Source organism: Trachypithecus francoisi, unplaced genomic scaffold (genome assembly GCF_009764315.1).
Source record: "Trachypithecus francoisi isolate TF-2019V2 unplaced genomic scaffold, Tfra_2.0 Lachesis_group20, whole genome shotgun sequence".
NCBI classification, from domain to species: Eukaryota; Metazoa; Chordata; class Mammalia; order Primates; family Cercopithecidae; genus Trachypithecus; species Trachypithecus francoisi.
In genome coordinates, this window is record NW_022681466.1 from 16,600,905 (window position 1) to 16,622,076 (window position 21,172).

A 21,172-nucleotide genomic window follows, 5' to 3' on the forward strand; every position below is an offset into this window, starting at 1 on the left:
CTCTCTCTCTCTCTCTCTCACACCACACACACACACACACACACACACACACACACACACACAGGTTCTGTAGGGGTCTACTTAGGCTCCAAGTACAAATCAGGCCACGTTTACACAAGGAGGTAAAGGAAAAGAAACTTGGAGAAGCCACAGGACCCCAAAATTCCCTGTTTTCCTTGAATCAGGCAGGACTTACGCAGCTGGGAGGGTGGAGAGCCTGCAGAAGCCACCTGTGAGTAAGCCAAGTTCAGAGTCACAGACACCAGATGCTGGTGCCATGTCCCACACCCGCCCACCTCCCACCTGCTCCTTGACACAGCTCTGTGCTCCACAACCTGGTTCCAAGATCATTGATTATAGCTCTGGGGCCTGCATCGTCCTTCCTGCCACACCCCCACCCCATTCTTGGAACGTGCCCTCTGTCTTCTCCCTTGTCCAAGGGCAGGCAAGGGCTCAGTTATTGGGCAGCTTTGACCAACAGCGGAGGTTCCTTTTGTGGCTGGAGATGCAGGAGGCAGGGGAATATTCCTCTTAGTCCATGCGACCACATGCCTGGTTTGCCCAGGGTGGTCTCGTTTACACCTGTAGGCCGAGCGTAATTATTAACAGCTCCCACTTTTACTCTAAAAAATGACCTGATTCGGGCAGTCAATTATATGGTGCCCATGCTATTAAGAGCTGCAACTTGCTGGGTGCGGAGGCTCACACCTGTAATCCTAGTACTTTGGGAGGCCAAGGCGGGTGGATCACCTGAGGTCAGGAGTTAGAGACCAGCCTGGCCAGCATGGCAAAACCGCATCTTTACTAAAAATACAAAAATTAGCAGGGCATGGTGGCATGCACCTGTAATCCCAGGTACTTGGGAGGCTGAGACAGGAGAATGGCTTGAACCCAGGAGGCAGAGGTTGGAGTGAGACAAGATCATGCCACTGCCCTCCAGCCCTGGCAACAGAGCAAGACTTCATCTCAAAAAAAAAAAAAAAAGATACTGTCAATTACTACAGGAAGAACCCAGGAACGAATCAGGAGAAGAGAGGGGCTGAGTCTCCATAGTGGCAGCACCGACTCCTGCAGGAAAGGCGAGACACTGGGTCATGGGTACTGAAAGGTGCCCTGAATGACCTTCTGCTTTAGAGACCAAACCCGAGCCCTGCAAGTGCATGCCTGATCATGGGTGAGACACTCAATTCATCATTCCTCGGCATGTACTGAATCCTTTCTTATCGCCACCCTCCAATGCCCAATTTCCCTACAATTGTCTGAGGTGCCTAAGCTTCTGCCTACCAAGAGAGGCAGAGCTGGCAGTGAGCAGCTGCAGGTAGGAGAGATAGGTACCCATGAGGGAGGCGGGAAAGAGAGATGGAAGGAGAGGGGTGCAGAGCACACACCTCCCCTGCCTGACAACTTCCTGAGGGCTGGTTCTGCCAGCAGATTTAAGGCGGAGGCAGGGGAGATGTGGCGGGAGAGGAAGTGAAAAAGGAGAGGGTGGGGATGGAGAAGAGAGGGTGATCAATCATTCATTCCATTGCTACTTGACTGGATGCCAGCTGTGAGCCAGGCACCACCCTAGCTCTGGGCGTGTGGTTGTGATCTTGGAGCCTCATGGAGCTCACAGTGAGTGCTGTAAGGAGATGGATAATGGACGGATAACAAATAAATGTTTAGCACAATGCCCGGGAATGGAAAGTTTTCCAAAGAAAAATAAAGTTGGTGGGCATATAGACAGCTCTGAAGGCGGCCAGGTCAGGCATTTCTGAGGAGGGGGCATTTGAACTAAGACGAAAACGTGATGGGAGAGGGAGCCACACAAGGATATGGGGGGATGTGCACTGGGAGGGGGAGAAGCAAGTGCAAAGGGCCTGAAGGTATGTAGGGGGTGGAGAAGGGACACCACTAATTGCCTTGGGTGCCTTTCAGGCGTCTCCATGCCAAGGCTCTAACCCCTGATCTGGAAACCAACATAGTAATTATAATTATAGTGGAGAGGGGTGTGTGTGTGTGTGTGTGTGTGTGTGTGTGATTGAAAGAGAGAGAGAATGAGTCTCTGTACATTCTCTTGGCTCCATATGTTGAAGACCAGTGACCCTAAAGAAGAATATTTGCATATTATTAATTATGTAGCTATACACATTTTTCTTTTGAGACAAAGTCTTGCTTTGTCACCCAGACTGGAGTACAATGGCAGCGATCGTGGCTCATTGCAGCCTCTGCCTCCCAGGCTCAAGCCATCCTCCTCTCTCACCCTCCTGAGTAACTGGGCTATAGGCAGTTGCCACCACATCCGGCTAAGTTTTGTATTTTTTGTAGAGATGGGGCTTCACCTTGTTGCCCACGCTGGTGCACATCTTTATTCTTTTTTTTTTTTTTTTTTTTTTTGAGACAGAGTCTCACTCTGTCACCCAGGCTGGAGTGCAGTGGCGCAATCTCGGCTCACTGCAACCTCTGTCTCCTGGCTTCAAGTGACTCTCCTGCCTCAACCTCCTGAGTAGCTGGGATTATAGGCATGTGCCACCACGCCCGGCTAATTTGTTTTTGTATTTTTAGTAGAGACAGGGTTTCACTGTGTTAGCCAGGATGGTCTCAGTCTCCTAACCACGTGATTCCCCCACCTTGGCCTCCCAAAGTGCTGGGATTACAGGTGTGAGCCACCACGCCCAGCCACATCTTTATTCTTTAGGCTCTTGATAGGTTTGCTTAAGTAATGTTGCTAGCACTGGGCAGATGTATTACAATAGGAATATTGATGCCCTTGAACTCCTTCTAGAACATGCAGATGTGATACAATTCATATTTAGTTGCAGAAATGCCTGAAGTTTTCATTAATGGATACCTATAAGATCCAGGCTGGGCTGGAGGCAAAGGATTATCTTGGCCTGGGAAAGTGCAAGCACTTTCCTGCTGTGAATTCTGACCTGCTGTGGCTCTAAGCCAGATGTATAAATATATGTGGATGGATACAGGTTTATGCTACTCAGCTGAGACTCTAGGTCAAGTGATGGAGATCTGAAGGGTAAGAAGGAGTCTAGAAATGAATTCTTTCTGGAAAGATTCATGATTCATTCTTACTTGTCTGAACTGTAAGAGCATCCTCATTGGTGAATGTATTCATCACAGCATCCACTGCAAACCTCCTTGGGGAAGACTTGCTTTCACTGTGCTTCTGGATGTGCACATTCGCTTGCATGTGCACACACACATTCACACCATCTTTACTCTGAATATACAATGTCAAGCTTTCCCAGGTATTCTAAAATCCTCCTGTTTCTGCCCCTTGGTTGGCAGGTGTCCAAAAATGGTGCTGACATCCCAGGTCAGAATCGTAGCCAGTTCCGATCAAGACAGAGCCCCATATCTTCCAGGGACACCAGACAAGATGCCAGGACCACACCTCCACTCTGCCCAGAGGCCAAAAGCAGCCCAAGAAGATGAGGTGTTCTCTGTATGCATTACCCCCAGGTCCCCCAAGATTGGCCTCCAGCTGTCCTCCACCCAGGAGGAGCTGTGTGGAGACAGAGACTGGCTTGGGGTCCCATTCCCCAATCCCCTCCCTTCCATCTGCTATGCCACTGCCAGATGGACTTTGCTTTCTCTGTTTTTCAAAAAAGCAAAGTTCAAAAAATATTTTAAACACAGGAAATTGAATATGTTAGCATTTTAGCTCCATCTACAATACTTCTTTACATTTTATACAGGGTTTCACTCTGTTGCCCAGACTGCAACGCAGTGGCACAATCATAGCTCACTGCAGCCTCTATCTCCTGGGCTCAAGTGATGCTCCCACCTCAGCCTCCCAAGAAGCTGAGACTGCAGGTGTGCACCACTACACCTAGCTAATGTTTTTTTATTTTTATTAGAGGCGAAGGCTCACTATGTTTCCCAGGCTGGTCTTGAACTCCTGAGCTCCAAAGGCAATAATCCATGTTTCTATACAGTCCTACATATATTATTTATAATCAATATACAAACATATTTTTAAATTTCACATACATTTTATCATATCATACATATTCTGAAACTCATCTTTTTTTTTTTTACTCAAAATTATGCTTTTAAGATCTAGCCATGTTGGATTATTTTAAAATCTTGAATGGCATTATATTTTATGACTATACCACTATTTGCTTATCTATTTTTCTTTTCTCTTTTTTTTTTTTTTTTGAGACAGTCTCGCTCTGTCACCCAGGCTGGAATGCAATGGTGCGATGTCGGCTCACTGCAACTTCTGAGTCCCAAGTTCAAGCAATTCTTCTGCCTCAGCCTCCCGAGTAGCTGGAACTACAGGTGTGCATCACCATGCCCAGTTAATTTTTTGTATTTTTAGTAGAAACGGGGTTTCACCATGTTGGCCAGGCTAGTCTCGAACTCCTGGTCTCAGGTGATCTGCCTGCCTCGGCCTCCCAAAGTGCTGAGATTACAGGCACGAGCCACCGCGCCCGGCCTGCTTATCTATTTTTCTACTGATTTAGTTTGTTTCCAGTGTTTTCAGTATCAAAACCAATGCACTAAGGAAGATGCCTGAATTTGTCTCCTGATGTGACATATGCTAGAGTTTCCTCAAGACAGAGAGGAGTGAGTGTTCTAATACAAAAATCTAATCATACCATTTCCCTGCTCAAATTCCTCCATGGAATTTATTACCTAAAAGGTCAACTCTAAACTCCTTAGCTTACGAGTACATGATCTGATATCTGCCTACCTGTCCAGCCACGCATTTGACTGCTGACTTCCTTAGCACTTTGTTCTCTGCAATATCGTATTTCTCTTAATTTCTAAATCGCCCAGGGGATTTCAAGCCTCTGCTTTTGCACATTCTCCTTAGTCTGCCTAGGATCCCATCCTCCAACTCCTCTGGCCTGGAAATTCCCCTTCAAGTCTCCTTTTGAGGAGACTGCCTCCTCCACAGAGCTGACCACACCACATCCACGCTGTGTTACAAGATTGCCACACAGGCTGAACTTGGACTATGGAGGACTCTTCTCTGGACTATGAGGCTATTGAGGACAGGACCCCGGCCTTTGCACATTTGTACCTCAGTGCTTTTGCACAGGGCTTGGCCAGAATCTGGGCTTCATAAATATTTGTTGAATTAATGGATGTTTGGCTGCTGGAGCATGATTTGAGCAGCAGGAATGAAAAGCCCAGCTTCCTCCCAGCTCAGCAGCAGGCAAAAGCTTTGGACAACTTTTCCAAAGCATTTCTTTCATTCAAGTCCCTCTGTAGCTTTGCAACCATAGCGGGGAACAGGGCCCTTCCCAAGAAACCAAGTCCATGGTTGTTTACCCTGGACATTATTAAGCACCCACATTACAGATATCTCTGTCATTTGGCCAACAATTTGGTGTTGTGATGTTAAGTTATTTCTATGTCTGAAGAAAACAGCTCAGCTCTGACTAAAGAAATAAATGATATCATTTTTCATTCAGGCATCCAGATTCCTTGGTACAAAAGGCTCCCGGGGGAGAAATGCCGGGACAGTGTGGCCCCTCTGAGGCTATTTACATCTGTCAGCTTCTCTAATCTCTTGCCTTCCTTCCTCTGTCTGTTTCCTTCCCTTTGCACAGAGCCCAGCATTGAGCCTGGTACTTACAGGGAGGGTGGTGGAGCCATCGTCCTCACGTATGCACTGGGGATTGGGGCTTGTGGGGGGTGGCCCAGTAGCATTTAGTGTTGTTGTTGTTTTTTTTCTTAGAAACCAGCCTCAATTTAAGATAATAACTCTCCTTGTTTGCCAGTGATCACTATTTGTAGGCACTTATTTTCCCTGGTCAATTTGGCTAAGACAAATCGAATCTAAAAGGGAACATTTTCTAAAAATGCTGCGGGGCAGTTTGCAGAAACTGGACCAAAGAGCATCTTCCAGGTCATTGTTCCATGATGGCCTGGATACCCCCCTTCTTAAATGAGATGGGGGGTAGAAACAGACTCCCCAGCCTTTTATGACAGCTCCTTTCAGGTGCCATTGAAACCTGGGGGAACAAGGACCCTGAAGAATCATTTGGTCTGGCCTTTACTGAAAGATTCCAATTCCTGCATGGTCAGCCCCTGCCCCCCTCTCCAGCTGGTCTCTTGTCAGTGTCCTCACACCCCCAGCCCGGCCCTGGCTCCCACCCTCCACCCACCCTGCCTATCTGTTAGTTCCTCGAAAGCACTGGCTCCTGATTGTGACGACACTGTTCCCTCTGCCAGGGACACTCTTCTTGCATTCTCTGCCATCCATCCGATGTCGGCTCAAATGTCACCTCCTCAGAGGCCTTCCCTGACCATCCCATCTAAAACAGGATCCCACTATTTTTTTTCCTAACCCTTGTCATAAGTTGTCATTTTATATTTGTCTCATGGCAGGTCTGCCTCCGCTGCCCAGTTGTAAGCTCTATTACGCAGGGACTGAGCTGGCTTGTTCTTGAGATCGGAGACCACAGAGCCTGGCCTGCAGCAGGTGCTTCGTATATGTTGGCAAGTGAGTGAACCAGCAAGGGGCCGATGGGCCCTGGCACACTTGCTCTGCTACCACTACCACCACCACTAAGAATGTCATTTAAATATCGGATCACAGGCCGGGTGTGGTGGCTCAAGCCTGTAATCCCAGCACTTTGGGAGGCCAAGATGGGTGGATCACAAGGTCAGGAGATCAAGACCATCCTGGCTAACACGGTGAAACCCTGTCTCTACTAAAAAATACAAAAAATTAGCTGGGCGTGGTGGCGGGCGCCTGTAGTCCCAGCTACTAGGGAGGCTGAGGCAGGAGAATGGTGTGAACCTGGGAGGCGGAGCTTGCAGTGAGCTGAGATCCGGCCACTGCACTCCAGCCTAGGCGACAGAGCGAGACTCCATCTCAAAAAATATATATATATATATATATCAGATCACAAACACCAGCTTTAGTCCCAGGCAGTCCTCCCGCAGTGGGAGTAACAGACTCTCTCCACTTCATCCCCCAGGCCTGGAAAAATGTTTTGAGCTTTTCGGTTGCTTGTTCTTTGCTTCTTTATGCGCAAGATGTTTTCCTTTCCTCAATCACTTTATTTCCCTTTTTTCTAATAGTCACATCTTCATTAGAGATTTTATATTACATTATCATTCACAGACTCCCTTTTGAATTTTCCCTGGTCCTTCTGTTGCTGTCTGGGGAGACAGAGGTGCACACTTTGAAGTCGGTACAGGACCCATTCACACTGCCTAGCTTCTGCGTGGCTGACCAGCTGGGTGTCTCCAACCCCTCAGGGGCTCCACCAGGCCCTTGGAATCAACCCCCATGGTTCTCCCTTGCTCCCCTATCTCCTGCATGCATTCAACTCACCAACCACCACGTGTGCCGTTTCTGTTTTCTATCCATCTGCCTAATGTCTCTTGAATCCATCCATTTCTCTCCAGTGCCACTTCCCTGGTTTGGCCGCTGTCTCCCTTGTCCCAGCCTCTGATGTTCTCCTGGCCTCTGGACTCACCTCCTCTAAGCCAGTCTTCCTCTGGGCACAGAATCTGATCCTGTCCCTCCTCTGCTTCCTGTGGCCTCAGGATGGAGAGCACTTACCTCAGCCAGGCCCCCAGGCTAAAACCGATCTGATGCTCCCAGCTCTCCAGGCCCTTCTCTTCTCAGATGTCTCTCTGGGCTCCTCTTAGTTCCTGCAAGTACCGCACTCTCTCCCACCTCTGGCCTTTGGGCAGCGGGTCTTTCAGCTAAGTGCTTTTCCTGTGCCACCTGCTACTCCTGCCTCGGCTCTCATACATCCCCCTGGATGTCCCGCTGAGCCTCCAGGCCAGTTAGGGCCTTCCCCTGTGTTTTCCTGACAGACTGCAATTTCCCTCATATTGCCTTGGCAAAGTGCCCTCTAATTGCCAATTTATTATTATTATTATTTTGAGATGATAATAATCTCAGTCTTGCTCTGTCGCCCAGGCTGGAGGGCAGTGGCACGATCTCGGCTCACTGCAACCTCTGCCTCCCAGGTTCCAGCGATTCTTCTGCCTCAACCTCCTGAGTAGCTGGGTTACTTTAGCCCAGGAGTTCAAGACCAGCCCAAGCAATGTGGCAAAAAACACACAAAAAAATTAGCCAGGAATGGTGGTGTGTACCTGTAGCACCAGCTACTAGGGAGGCTGAGGTGGGAGGATCACCTGAGCCTGGGAGGTCAAGGCTGCAGTGAGCTGTGGTTGCACCACTGCACTCCAGCCTGGGTGACAGAGTAAGACCCTGTCTAAGAAAAAAAAGTGTGTAGCACCTCCCTCCTCTCCCCCATTCTCTCCCTTGCTCCCCTCTCCATGTGAGGTGCTGGCTTCCCCCTTCGCCTTTTGACATGATTGGAAGCTTCCTGAGGCCTCCCCAGAAACCCAGCAGATGCCCAGCACCATGCTTCCTCTACTGCCTGCAGGATCACAAGCCAATTTAACCTCTTTTCTTTATAAATTACCCAGACTCAGGTCAGTCAGCCTGCCTGCCTGCCTGCCTGCCTTCCTTCCTTCCTTCCTTCCTTCCTTCCTTCCTTCCTTCCTGCCTTCCTTCCTTCCTTCCTTTCTTCCTTCCTTCCTTTTTTAACATTTTCTTATTTTGAGACAGAGTTTTGCTCTGTTTCCCAGGCTGGAGTGTAGTAGTGCAATCTTGGCTCACTGCAACTTCCTCCTCCTAGGCTTAAGTGATCCTCCTGATTTGGGTTCCTAAACTGCTGGGATCACAGGCATGAGCCACCGCACCTGGTCTCAGATATTTCTTTATAGCAATGCAAGAATGGCCTAATATGGGTGACAAGTCAGAGTTTGCAGGGAAGCCCAAGAAACCAAGCACATTGGCTGCCTGAGTAAGGCCGTGAAGGGAGCCAGTGGACAGGTCTGCGGGCAGCTGTGGCTCAGCAAGGCCAGCTGGCCAGAACACAGGCCAGACAGGGAGCCAGCAGCCCGAGAGGTGGATCGGCCAGGCATCTCTGCCTCAGTATCATCACAGCACATGACCATGACAACCCTCTGAGAGTCAGGATGCTGCTTCACTTTTATTTTCCAAATCTCATGCAAGCTCCTCTTTTGACCAACTCTACCCTAGACCACTCTGGAGAAGGGGATTCTGGGAGGTATTATTCCCAGATTAGCCAAATGGACAAAACACAAAACAGCAGGAGGACCAGCCCCACTCATCTCTCTGGCCTCCTCCCCTCTACTCCCTACCTGTGCCCGGGCCCTAAACTCTTTACAGCTCCCCCTTGTGCCTCTGCCCATGCTATGCCTTCAATTTGGGATACCTTTGCTCTCTTCTTTAGCTAGTCAATGCTACAGTGAGCCCTCAGGATCTAGCCCCAGAGACTCATTCCCTGAGACATCTTCCCTCTCCGAGAACTCCCCTCTCCTCCGTGCTCCCCAAGAACTGGGTACAAATCCATAATGCAACTCCTGTTACCCATCGAGTCTTCCTCCTCGCCAGGTCTAGTAATCTCTTGGGAAGGAGGACTGTGTCTGTGCTGGCTGGCCTCCCAGCAGCTAGTGCTAGGGAGGCAGGGTTCCCAGGGAGGGCGCAATGCTCTCCTGGCATGGAAACCACTAAACCACCGGTGCAGTGTGCTTCAGAATCACCTAGGGAACATGTTACACATTCAGATTCCCAGTCCTCACCTCCCCAAGATTTTGATTTGGTAGTTCTGGAGCTAGGCTCAGGAACTTGCTTTATTATTATTGTTATTATTATTTAAATTGGGCAGCCTCTCGAGCCAGAGTAGGCTCAGAGACTCCCAGGAACCTGCATTTTTTAGCAAATGCCATGAGTAATTCATGAGCAATTTGTCTACCACATCAGGCTGACTCTGACAGTACTGAATCTTTTTTATTTTGTTTTAAGAGTTTAAGTCTAACTCTTTTCATTGTTTTTACCTTAGTTTCTAGTTAGATTAGATGGTCTGTCTCTTTTATAGATAAAAGCTCTATTAAGTCCCTATAGGTCATATTCTGCTTTTATTGGAGGCCCTGAAGCCCAGACTATGGGATTTAAAAGTCTCTGAAGGGTGACAGAGAGGACCAGAGAGAAGGCAGTAGAGTTGAGGCATGGAGCCTGCCGAGGGCCTGGCCAGGACAGAGAGACCCAGCAACGCCTTGGCCCCAAGAAAATCTCCTTGTCTTTCTGGAATGCTGAGAAGCCCTGAGGAGGTCCTGGGTGGGAAGAGCTAAGCCACGGTGGGTGGGCTCAGGCCCACGGGAGGGGACTCAGAGCATGTGCCACAGTAGCCCGTGATGCAGGACCTCCCACGCAGGTCTCCTGAGGAGATGGAGAGAAGCAGATTATTCCCCCAACATATCAGTGAGGGTACCTTGGGCCCAATTGGCTGGAGAGGTGGGGATGAGTGGGGTGGGGATGGGATGACAGCAGAGGAGCTGGCACTAGGACAGGAGCCACAGCAGGCTCGGTACCACAAAGCGGGTCCTTGCCAATTTTGACATCTGCCCCCAGTCCCTGCCTGGTCACCCAGGGAATGTGGTTTTAGATTTGTGGCTTGGGACCCCAGAAGAGGGAGAGGGAGCCTCTCAGCCTCTCTAGATCTTCTTGGCCAGGTGGTGGGAGGTGGCTTCTCCCAGGGGCCCCAGAGGCAGCTGGATGAGACGCTGACTCAGTTATCTTCTGAGTTGAGCCATTGTTTTATTTAAAAATACAGAGGAAATAAACCCACAACATCACTCCACCCCTGAACACAAGCACTGCTTATATTTAGGTGTAACCCCTTCCAGTCTTATTTCCTCTGTGTGTGTGTGTGCAGGTACATGCATATGTGTGTTTGTACCATAGGTCCATAAAGTTCTGTATTCTGTATGACACCATTAGCATTTTCTATGTTGCCACAGAGTCTTTGTGACCATCATTCCTAAAGGCTGCCTGGTCTACTGAGATGATGGGCCATAGTTTCCTTAAGGATCCTCTATTGTCCTCTGACCCACACAATAACATTAAGTTTTACTTGGGGCCAGACTCCTGGTCCCTAAAGTCAGCCCTCTACAGACCCTAAATCTTGGCCCTCTCAATCCAGTCCCTCACTCCCTGACCTCTTCCTACATTCTTCTGCCTGCTCCAGACTTTTCGATTTACCTCCCAATTTATATATTACACTCACCACCAACCTAGATCTGACAACTTAGATAATGCCTTCTTGAATACTGGAAAAACCTGAATTACCATCAATTTTTGAGGTTCCTAGTATACTATAAAATGTAAATATGGCCGGGCGCGGTGGCTCAAGCCTGTAATCCCAGCACTTTGGGAGGCCGAGACGGGCGGATCATGAGGTCAGGAGATCGAGACCATCCTGGCTAACACGGTGAAACCCCGTCTCTACTAAAAAGTACAAAAAACTAGCCGGGCATGGTGGCGGGCGCCTGTAGTCCCAGCTACTCAGGAGGCTGAGGCAGGAGAATGGAGTGAACCCGGGAGGTGGAGCTTGCAGTGAGCTGAGATCCGGCCACTGCACTCCAGCCTGGGCGACAGAGGAAGACTCCGTCTCAAAAAAAAAAAAAAATAAAATAAAATAAAATAAAATAAAATGTAAATATGCCTAAAGAGGGTTATAAAGATTGTCAGCTATTTTAGGCTGGGTGTGGTGGCTCACACCTGTAATCCCAGAACTTTGGGAGGCCAAGGGGGGTAGATTTCTTTTTTTTTTTTAATTTTATTTTTTTTGAGACGGAGTCTCGCTCTGTCGTCCAGGCTAGAGTGCAATGGCGCAATCTCATCTCACTGCAAGCTCTGCCTCCCGGGTTCACGCCATTCTCCTGCCTCAACCTCCCAAGTAACTGGGATTACAGGCACCCGCCACTTTGCCTGGATAATTTTTTGTATTTTTAGTACAGATGGGGTTTACCCATGTTAGCCAGGATGGTCTCGATCTCCTGACCTCGTGATTTGCCCGCCTCGGCCTCCCAAAGCGCTGGGATTACAGGCGGCCAATTTCTTGAGCTCAAGAGATCAGGACCAACCTTGGCAACATGGTAAAATCCCATCTCTACCCAAAATACAAATATTAGCCAGTCTCATAATCCAGTCTCAAAACAAATAAACAGATTAAAATTAAAAATAAAAGGTTGTCAAGTATTTCAATGTTTACACTGAACAAATTAATATTCCTTTCACCAGTAATGTGGTATAACATTGTTATGAAACTCACGAGAAATGTACAAATAAGGTACCACAGGTGATACCAACTCTCCAGAGGTGGAGACAAGGTCAAGGCCAAATGACAAATGTTCTCTTTGGGTCTTGTCAGAGTCACTCTCTGGGACTAAATATGCAATTGCACTTGAAGAAAAAAATAGCAGAAGTCTAAATTTGACACCCATTGAGACCTGAGCCAATGGCTCTCCATATTCCTCTTGTGTCTACAACCAATTAAAAACAAAATAAAACAGCTTATCCAGGCTGCTTCTCTAGAACTGGGCTTTGGCCTAGCTTCTTAGGCTGAGTCTGGCACCCATACTCAGATCTGATGCTTTGCTGCCTGGAGTGCCTCCCCCACCCACTCAACCCTAGCTCCTGGGATCCTGCCTTGGGTCAGCCCCCTTGGCTGGTACAAGAGGTGTTTGGAACATCTGATGGCTTCTAATATTTTCACTATTGTAAATGTGGTGGATGGGATTCTCTGGCCCTGACAACCCATTTTCCCTCTCTATGCTTATCCCTACTGAGGAGGGAATCTTTTAACCTCACCCCTACTGAGAAGGGGGCCTTTTAACCTCATAAATCATTAGAGTGATACATCAAGAATCTACTGTAAGGGAAATGGATTATCTCAAGGCCCCTCCACTCAGAGGATGGGAGGATGTGGAGCAGGTGGTTCTATCTACCTTGTGCACAAGGGCCATGGGGAGCAATCCAGATTTGCTGGCTACTGACCAAAAGGGATGAAGAAGCTCCTTTTCTAAGAGAAGAAACTTAGACAAGGAAGGAGAAGAGAGAGATCAAGGGAAACAGAGATTACTGGGCATCATGGAAGCTGTTTTCTGGAAGGCAACCCAATGGTGGGGCAACCCAGTGGTGGGGACCCTCTGCATCCTGAATGAGTGGAGGTGGTACTTGCTGGCAGTAGATTCAGCTTTTATCCATTTCTGGACATGGAAGGGCAGAATGCAGCCATGAACAACTTTGCTCAAATACATTTTTCTCTACTTAGGATTATTTCTTTTCTCCAAGGGGGACATTTCTGTGGCTCTTCCCATATATTGCTGGATTGCTTTCTAGAAGATGGGTACCACTTTACAATATCATGACCCAAATAGGGCAAGAGAGGATCCCATTTTGGTCACATATAATAATGCAATAAATAAGTGATTAATAACAAACAGAACAGAAAATCCCCAGGCTGTGGGGCAGTGGAGCTGTTGCTGGAGGGAGAACATCCAGATCTTTAATCTCTGGGGCCACTTCAAGTATACCTGCCCAGGATTTAAGCATCATTAGTCGATGTTGCTGAGCCAGATCAATAAATGGATATGGCAAAGGCTGTGTAGATTTTAGAGCAGGGGCAGATGGGATGCAATTCTCAGGAATCCCACAAGGCTTAGAAGTAACAGTGTAATCCTCAGGGCAGGACTTAATTCAGGGCCCTGCCATCAAAAGTGAAATGAAGCACTAATATATCCCACGACATGGATGAACCTTGAAAACATGCTAAGTGAAAGAAGCCAGACCAAAAGACCACATATTATATGACTCCACTTATATGAAGATTCCTGCAGCCTCTACTCTCCACCACTGATAACTCCCTCCAGATTCAAATTCCTGTGGGCCTACCTGCTCTAGCTGGGGCCGGGATGGGAGGTGCCAGAACCCCACAACTGACAACCCCAACCAGACTCTCAGGAGAGGTAATTTGCTCAAAGGAAAATTGAGATGGAGGCAAAAGCCACAGCTCTCCACTAACTATGCTGCTAAAACTTTGGGGGCTGCTATGCACCAGAACTAGTTGACACCATAGAGTCACAGGCCAAGTCTGGCCCACGGCTTATTACTTCACAGCCCATGAGAGAAGAATGGTTTTTGTTGTTGTTGTTGTTGTTGTTGTTGTTTTGGGACGGAGTTTTGTTCTTGTTGCCCAGGCTGGAGTGCAGTGGTGCAATCTCAGCTCACTGCAACCTCTACCTCCCGGGTTCAAACGATTCTCCTGCCTCAGCTCCCGAGTAGCTGGGATTACAGGCATGCACCACAATGCCCAGCTAATTTTGTATTTTACTAGAAACAGGGTTTCTCCTTGTTGGTCAGGCTGGTCTCGAACTCCCTGCCTTAGATGATCCGCCCGCCTTGGCCTCCCAAAGTGCTGGGATTACAGGCATAAGCCACCGTGCCGACCAGCAGAATAGTTTTTACAGATGAATATCTGCAATTGATTTGATGACAGGGAACACCAACTCTGAATCCCAATTAAGTAAAATGTTGCCCTCCCAACCCTGCAAAAAAACAAAACAAAGCAAAACAAAAAACCAAACACATTCTTCTCATTAGCAAACCTGCATTACAAAAAACTGTTCCTGGCAGGACGCAGTGACTCACGCCTATAATCCCAGCACTTTGGGAAGCTGAAGTGGGAGGATCACATGAGCCCAGGAGTTTGAGACCAACCTGGGCGACATAGGGAGATCTCGTCTCTACAAAAATTTTAAAAGTAGCCAGTGTGCTGGTGCATGCCTGTAGCTCCAAGTTACTTGGGAGGATCACTTGAGCCCAGGAGGTCAAGGTGGCAGTGAGCTATGCAATCAAGCCTGGGAGGAAGAGCGAGACCCTGTCTCAAAAAACCAAAAACCAACAAACAGAAACAACCCTGTTACCAATGATTATGATTATATTTTTCAATTTGTCAATAAAAATTTTTGGAAATTTGTTATCAAATTTCGAAACAAATTCCAAAACAGAAAAACTCTTATCAAATAAGTGCCTACCTAACATCCTCAGTTTTGATTCTTGGCCTGCAAACCCCAATATTTACTACCTAGCTGTTTACTGCCCCTTACTGTAGGGCAGTGCCTCTCAAATTGTGGTGATCATAGAATCACCTGGAGAGCTGTTAAAACAGATTGCTGGGCCCTAGTCCCAGATACTCTAATTCAGTAGGTTAAACATAGAGTTTACTATATGACATGTCAATTCCACTCCTATGTATATAGCCAAGAGATGTGAAAATATATGTCAGTACAGAAACTTGCACATGAATGTTCATAGCAGCACTATTCATAATAGCCAAAAATTGGAAACAATACAATATCCATCAATTGATGAATGGATATACACATTATGGTATATCCATATGAGGTAGGAAGTGAGACTCGACTCCAGAGATGAAGGTCAGACACCAAACTGAGGACTAGCTAAAACAAGGAAGGGGCAGAACCAGCTTTCCATAAGATATGCCCACCAGTGTGCCATGTCAGTTTACCATTGCCATGACAACACCCAGGAGTTACCACTTCTTTCCATGGCAATGACCAGCTGACCCAAAAGTGACCACCCCTTCCCTAGAAATTTCTGCATAAACTACCCCTTAATCTATATATAATTAAAAGTAGGTATAAATATGACTGCAAAACGCCCTGAGCTGCTACTCTCTGCCTATGGAGTAGCCCTGTTCTGCAGGAGTAGTCACAGAGCTCTAACACTGCTGCTTCAATAAAGCTGTTTTCTACCCCTGGCTTGCCCTTGAATTCTTTCCTGGGCAAAGCCAAAAACCCTCATGGGCTAAGTCCCAATTTGGGGCTCACCTGCCCTACATCACATACAATAGAATATTATGCAACTATGAAGTGAAATGAAGCACAGATATATCTCATGACATGGATGAACCTTGAAAACATGCTAAGTAAAACAAGCCAGACCAAAAGGCCACATATTATATGACTCCACTTACATGAAATGTCCAGAATAGGCAAGTACATAGAGATGGAAGAGAGATTAGTTGTTGTCAGGGAATGTAAGACAGCAGAAGTGGAGAGTGACTGCTAATGAGGATGAATTTTCTTTTTTGTGTCATGAAAATGTTCTGGAATTAGTGGTGATGGTTGTACAGTCTTTTGAATATACTAAAACCACTGAATTGTATACTTTCAAATGGTGAATTTTATGGTATGTGAATTATATCTCAATATGAAAATAAATAAATAAAACACACAACCCATGACACTGGATGCAATCTGGAACTAGTTCTCAGAAAATGATTTTGCTTGATGCACAATGTATATTAAAGAAAAAAGACTGCTACTTCTTTGAGGGCAATGACATTTTTTCGCTAGCATCTCTCTAAATTTTCTTTCTCATCAAAGTCAATGAGAAAACAGAATTCCTGAAAAGAAACTTTGCTGCTAACAATTAAGACCTAAAACCATCAATAAGTTAAGGACGTGACTATGGGGCTCTTGGGATCAATGACAGACTCAGACTGGCTATTTTAACTGACTTATCATGAAATGAGTGATGACAGAAACAATACAATGGAAATTATTTTTCATGGAAAGAATTCATAGCACCCTTTGTGTTTGTGACTGGAATGACCATGGATGTGGTTAAGTCCGAACGTGTATGTCATCACCTTGGGCAGGGTTTCAGGGAAGGCTAAATCAGATCCAGGGAGAGAGAGCAAGCAGTGCCATTGCGTATCTTGTAGGGGATGCCCCAGAAAGACTGAAATACAATGCCCCAATGGCTAGCTGTTGCTGGAAAGAAGCAAGCTGGAGGGAACACAAGGTTTAAAAAAGGGGGCTCCTGAATGTCACCAGGTTCCCCAAACCTCCAAGAGGAAGCTGTACCCAGATTCTGCTGCCATCCCCTTATGGTGGAAAGCAAAGGCTTGGGCTGTGTATGCCTCCAGGACTCCTCCATGAGCCCATGTCTGCAGAGGGTGTGGTCCAGGAAGAAGCAACTGACCTTCTGCTTCCAGAAGTGAGGATTTCCTGTAGCTCCTGGGCCTGGCTTGCCCCGGGATGGCTCCAACCCTACCAATATATGTGAGTTCCTTTATAGCTGCTGTTCATTTTTGAAAGGAAGCATCTTTGGTGACCAGTATCACGTGTCAAAGTTGAGAGTGCATGACCAAGGGATCCTGTGACTCAGGGAGAGCTCTACATAACCTTTATTGCTGCCCAATTATTCTCCAGAATCTCAGTTACCAATCCTGTCATTCATCTGCTCATAAACCTTCTATGTCTCCCCACCACCAACCAAATTAAATCCAAGTCTGGAAACAGGCATTCATGAATCCAGCTCTGCAATACAGCAGTACCTACTTTTGCAGTGTCAACTACCTGGAGTTAGTACAGACTCCACAGGTTAAGGACATAGTCTTCAACAAGACTGCCCTCACTTCAGAGACCCTACATGATATGGGGTTTCCCAGGCCATCTGCACTTCTGATCAACTGGCTACAAATATGGGGATTCCCACAACCCCTCATATTTGATAATTTGCTACAGTGACTCACATAACTCAGCAAAGTGCTATACTTACCATTACAGTTTTATTATAAAGGGTACAAATCAGGACCAGCCAAATGAAGAGATCCATAGGGTGAGGTCTGGGAGGATCCCAAACACAGAGCTTCCATATCTTTTCCCCATGGAGTCAGGATGCATTACCCTCATAGCACATTGGTGTTCACCCACCAGGAGGCTCAACTGAGCTTTGATGTCCAGAGTTTTTACTGGTGTTTCATCACAAGGCATGACTGATCAAATAATTGGCCATGTGATTGAACTCAATCTCTAACCTCCTTCCCTCCCTGGAGGTCAGGCTGATATCATCTGGCTCAAAACTCCAACCCTCTAGTCATTTGGTTGGTTCCTAATGACTAGTCCCCATCTTGAAACTATCTAGGGGCCCACCATGAGTCACCTTGTTAGTATAGACTCAGGCATGGTCCCAGTGGGTCACTATGAATAACAAAGACATTCCTATCACTTGGGAAATTCCAAGGGTTTAGAAGCTCCTTCTCAGAAACCCAAGACAACTGGAGAAATTATTATGCAACAAATGCCAGCCTATCTTCACCACAGTGTGCCCCATGACCTCTTTTCTATGCTCTTGGCTTAGGTCAGGCAGAGCAGCTTCCTGCTCTCCATATGTAGCTGGAGACTTCTCACCTTGCTTCCTTTGCTTGCACTGATTCCTTTGTCTGGATTGCTTCCCTGAGGGTACCCATCCTTTGTGTAGATATAACTGTCCTCATTTTAGATGAGAAAGTTGAGGACTAGAAGATTAAGTCACTTTTCAAAGACAATTGGTTCTATATGATAAAACCAGGACATAAATCCAGGCCTATCTGAAGCCCCAGCCTGTGTGATCCCATATCCCTGTGGGCAGTAGGATTGGCTGATATTATTGGAATCCCTGAAAGATCAGTCTGTAATTATTCTCTCATGAAAAATGGCTTAAAGAGGACAAAATTTTCCATCACTAACAATGCCACCTTGGGGAAGCTAAACTCCCAAACTAACAGATACCCTTGACTGCAAGTAATAGAAAGGCCCACAAAAAGACCCTTAGACCAGAAGTTGGCAAACTTTTTCTGTAAAGGGCCAAGGGCCAGAGAGTAAATATTTGAGGCTTTGCAGGCCATAAGGTCTCTGTCATGACTACTCATCCCTGCCACTGTAGCACTAAACAATATGTAGACAATACATAAACAAATGGGCATGGCTGTATTCCAATAAAACTTTATTTACAAAATCAAGCAGTGGGCCAGATTTGGCTCTTGGGTCATATTTGCCAACTCCTGTCTTAAACCAGGAGGACATTTATTCATCATATAACAAGAAGTCTAGAAATAGGGTGGATCGGCCGGGCGCGGTGGCTCAAGCCTGTAATCCCAGCACTTTGGGAGGCCGAGACGGGCGAATCACGAGGTCAGGAGATCGAGACCATCCTGGCTAATACGGTGAAACCCCGTCTCTACTTAAAAATACAAAAAACTAGCCGGGCGACGAGGCGGGCGCCTGTAGTCCCAGCTACTCGGGAGGCTGAGGCAGGAGAATGGCGTAAACCCGGGAGGCGGAGCTTGCAGTGAGCTGAGATCCAGCCACTGCACTCCAGTCTGGGTGGCAGAGCAAGACTCCGTCTCCAAAAAAAAAAAAAAAAAAGAAATAGGGTGGATCCAGGTGAGCTACTCAGGCAGCTCAGCAGCATGTTCAGATCCTAGGTTCCTTCCTGTCATTTGCAGATGACAACATCCAGAAACAGAAAACTTCATGCCTCCTTGGTCAGAATAGTTTACAGGCAAACCCCTAGCTAAGGGGAAAGGAGTCATCCAGATTGCCTTAAAAATGGTCTCATCCCTGACTGCAACATTAGAATCACCTGAGAGCTTTTAAGAAACACCTGGGCCCAGCTGGGAGCGGTGGCTCACACCTGTAATCCCAGCACTTGTGGGAGGTGGAGGCAGGCAGATTATGAGGTCAGGAGATTGAGACCATCCTGGCTAACACGGCAAAACCCTGTCTCTACTAAAAATATAAAAAATTAATCAGGCGTGGTGGCACGTGCCTGTAGTCCCAGCTACTCGGGAGGCTGAGGCAGGAGAATCTCTTGAATCGGGGCGGCGGAGATTGCAGTGAGCTGAGATTGCATCACTGCACTCCAGCCTGGCAACAGAGAGAGACTCCATCTCAAAAAAAAAAAAAAAAAAAAAGAAACACCTAGGCCCCTACCAGAGCTTTGTATTTAATGGTTATGAGGTGGGGCCTTGGCATTGATATTTTTTAAAACCATTCATAGCTGGAAAGGAAAGGAAGGCATTGGCAGACCAGTCAAAACTTCCTGCACACAAAGGCCAATTCGTGATCACCATCAAAAGGGTATTTTAGCAAAGAGGAAGAAGGGTGTATTAGCCCATTTTCTTTTTTTTTTTTTTTTTTGAGATGGAGTCTTGCTCTGTCGCCCAGGCTGGAGTGCAGTGGCCGGATCTCAGCTCACTGCAAGCTCCGCCTCCCAGGTTTACGCCATTCTCCTGCCTCAGCCTCCCAAGTAGCTGGGACTACAGGCGCCCACCACCTCGCCCGGCTAATTTTTTTTTTTATTTTTTAGTAGAGATGGGGTTTCACCAGGTTAGCCAGGATGGTCTCGATCTCCTGACCTCGTGATCCGCCCGTCTCGGCCTCCCAAAGTGCTGGGATTACAGGCTTGAGCCACCACGCCCGGCCTAGCCCATTTTCACGCTGCTGATAAAGACATGCCCGACATTGGGCAATTTACAAAAGAAAGGTTTAATTGGACTTACGGTTCCACATGGCTGGGGAAGCCTCATAATCATGGCAGAAGGCAAGGAGGAGCAAGTCCTGTCTCACATGGATGGCAGCAGGCAAAGTGAGAATGAGGAAGACGCAAAAGTGGAAACCCCTGATAAAACCATAAGATCTCGTGAGACTTATTCACTATCACGAGAACAGTATGGGGGAGACTGCCCTCATGATTCAATTATCTCCCACCAGATCCCTCTCACAACACATGGGGATTATGGGAGTACAATTCAAGAAGAGATTTGGGTGGAGACACAGAGCCAAACCATATCAAAGGGCGAAGGCTGAAGGGCCACATCTCAATGTGATGATTTTCACCTGCAAAATGGAAATCACGGTAGGACCTACTTCAAAAGTCCCTGCAAAATTTAAATGAAGCAGCATGCCTGATACAGTGCCTGGAAAAAATAAGCACTCAGTGCATTAGCAGTTGATTGCTCTTAGTTGTTATGAAGTCCTCCTAGATGTTTTATGTACATTTTAGAAAATGTACCAATTGAATGATGTTGGTTTCTATGGGATTTGAACCCCAGCCTTTCCTCAGCTATCTGGAAAACTGGGAGTGGCAGGGATTTAAAAAAAAAAATTACAAGTGACTCACCACAACCCTTCCCTCCCAAATACTTCATGTAAGAACACAGCACAGAGATTGATTGATCTCTACTCTCTTCTGAAAAGCATCATGGCACAAACTTTTTCCTGAAGGCCGTTTAGAAGCCTCACTCTTCCTCAGTCACAGAAGAAGACTTTCTCCCCCGTTCTGCTGTAGGCCATCTTCTCCCTGTTGCCCCATCTATTTCCAGCCACTTTTCAAAGCAAAGTGGGAAATCTCTCTTAATGCTCTTTTTCTTCCTTCCACTAGTTTTCTACGGCTGCTGCAACAAATTACCACAAACTTAGAGGCTTAAAGCAACACAAATTAATGACCTTACAACTCTAAAGGTCACAA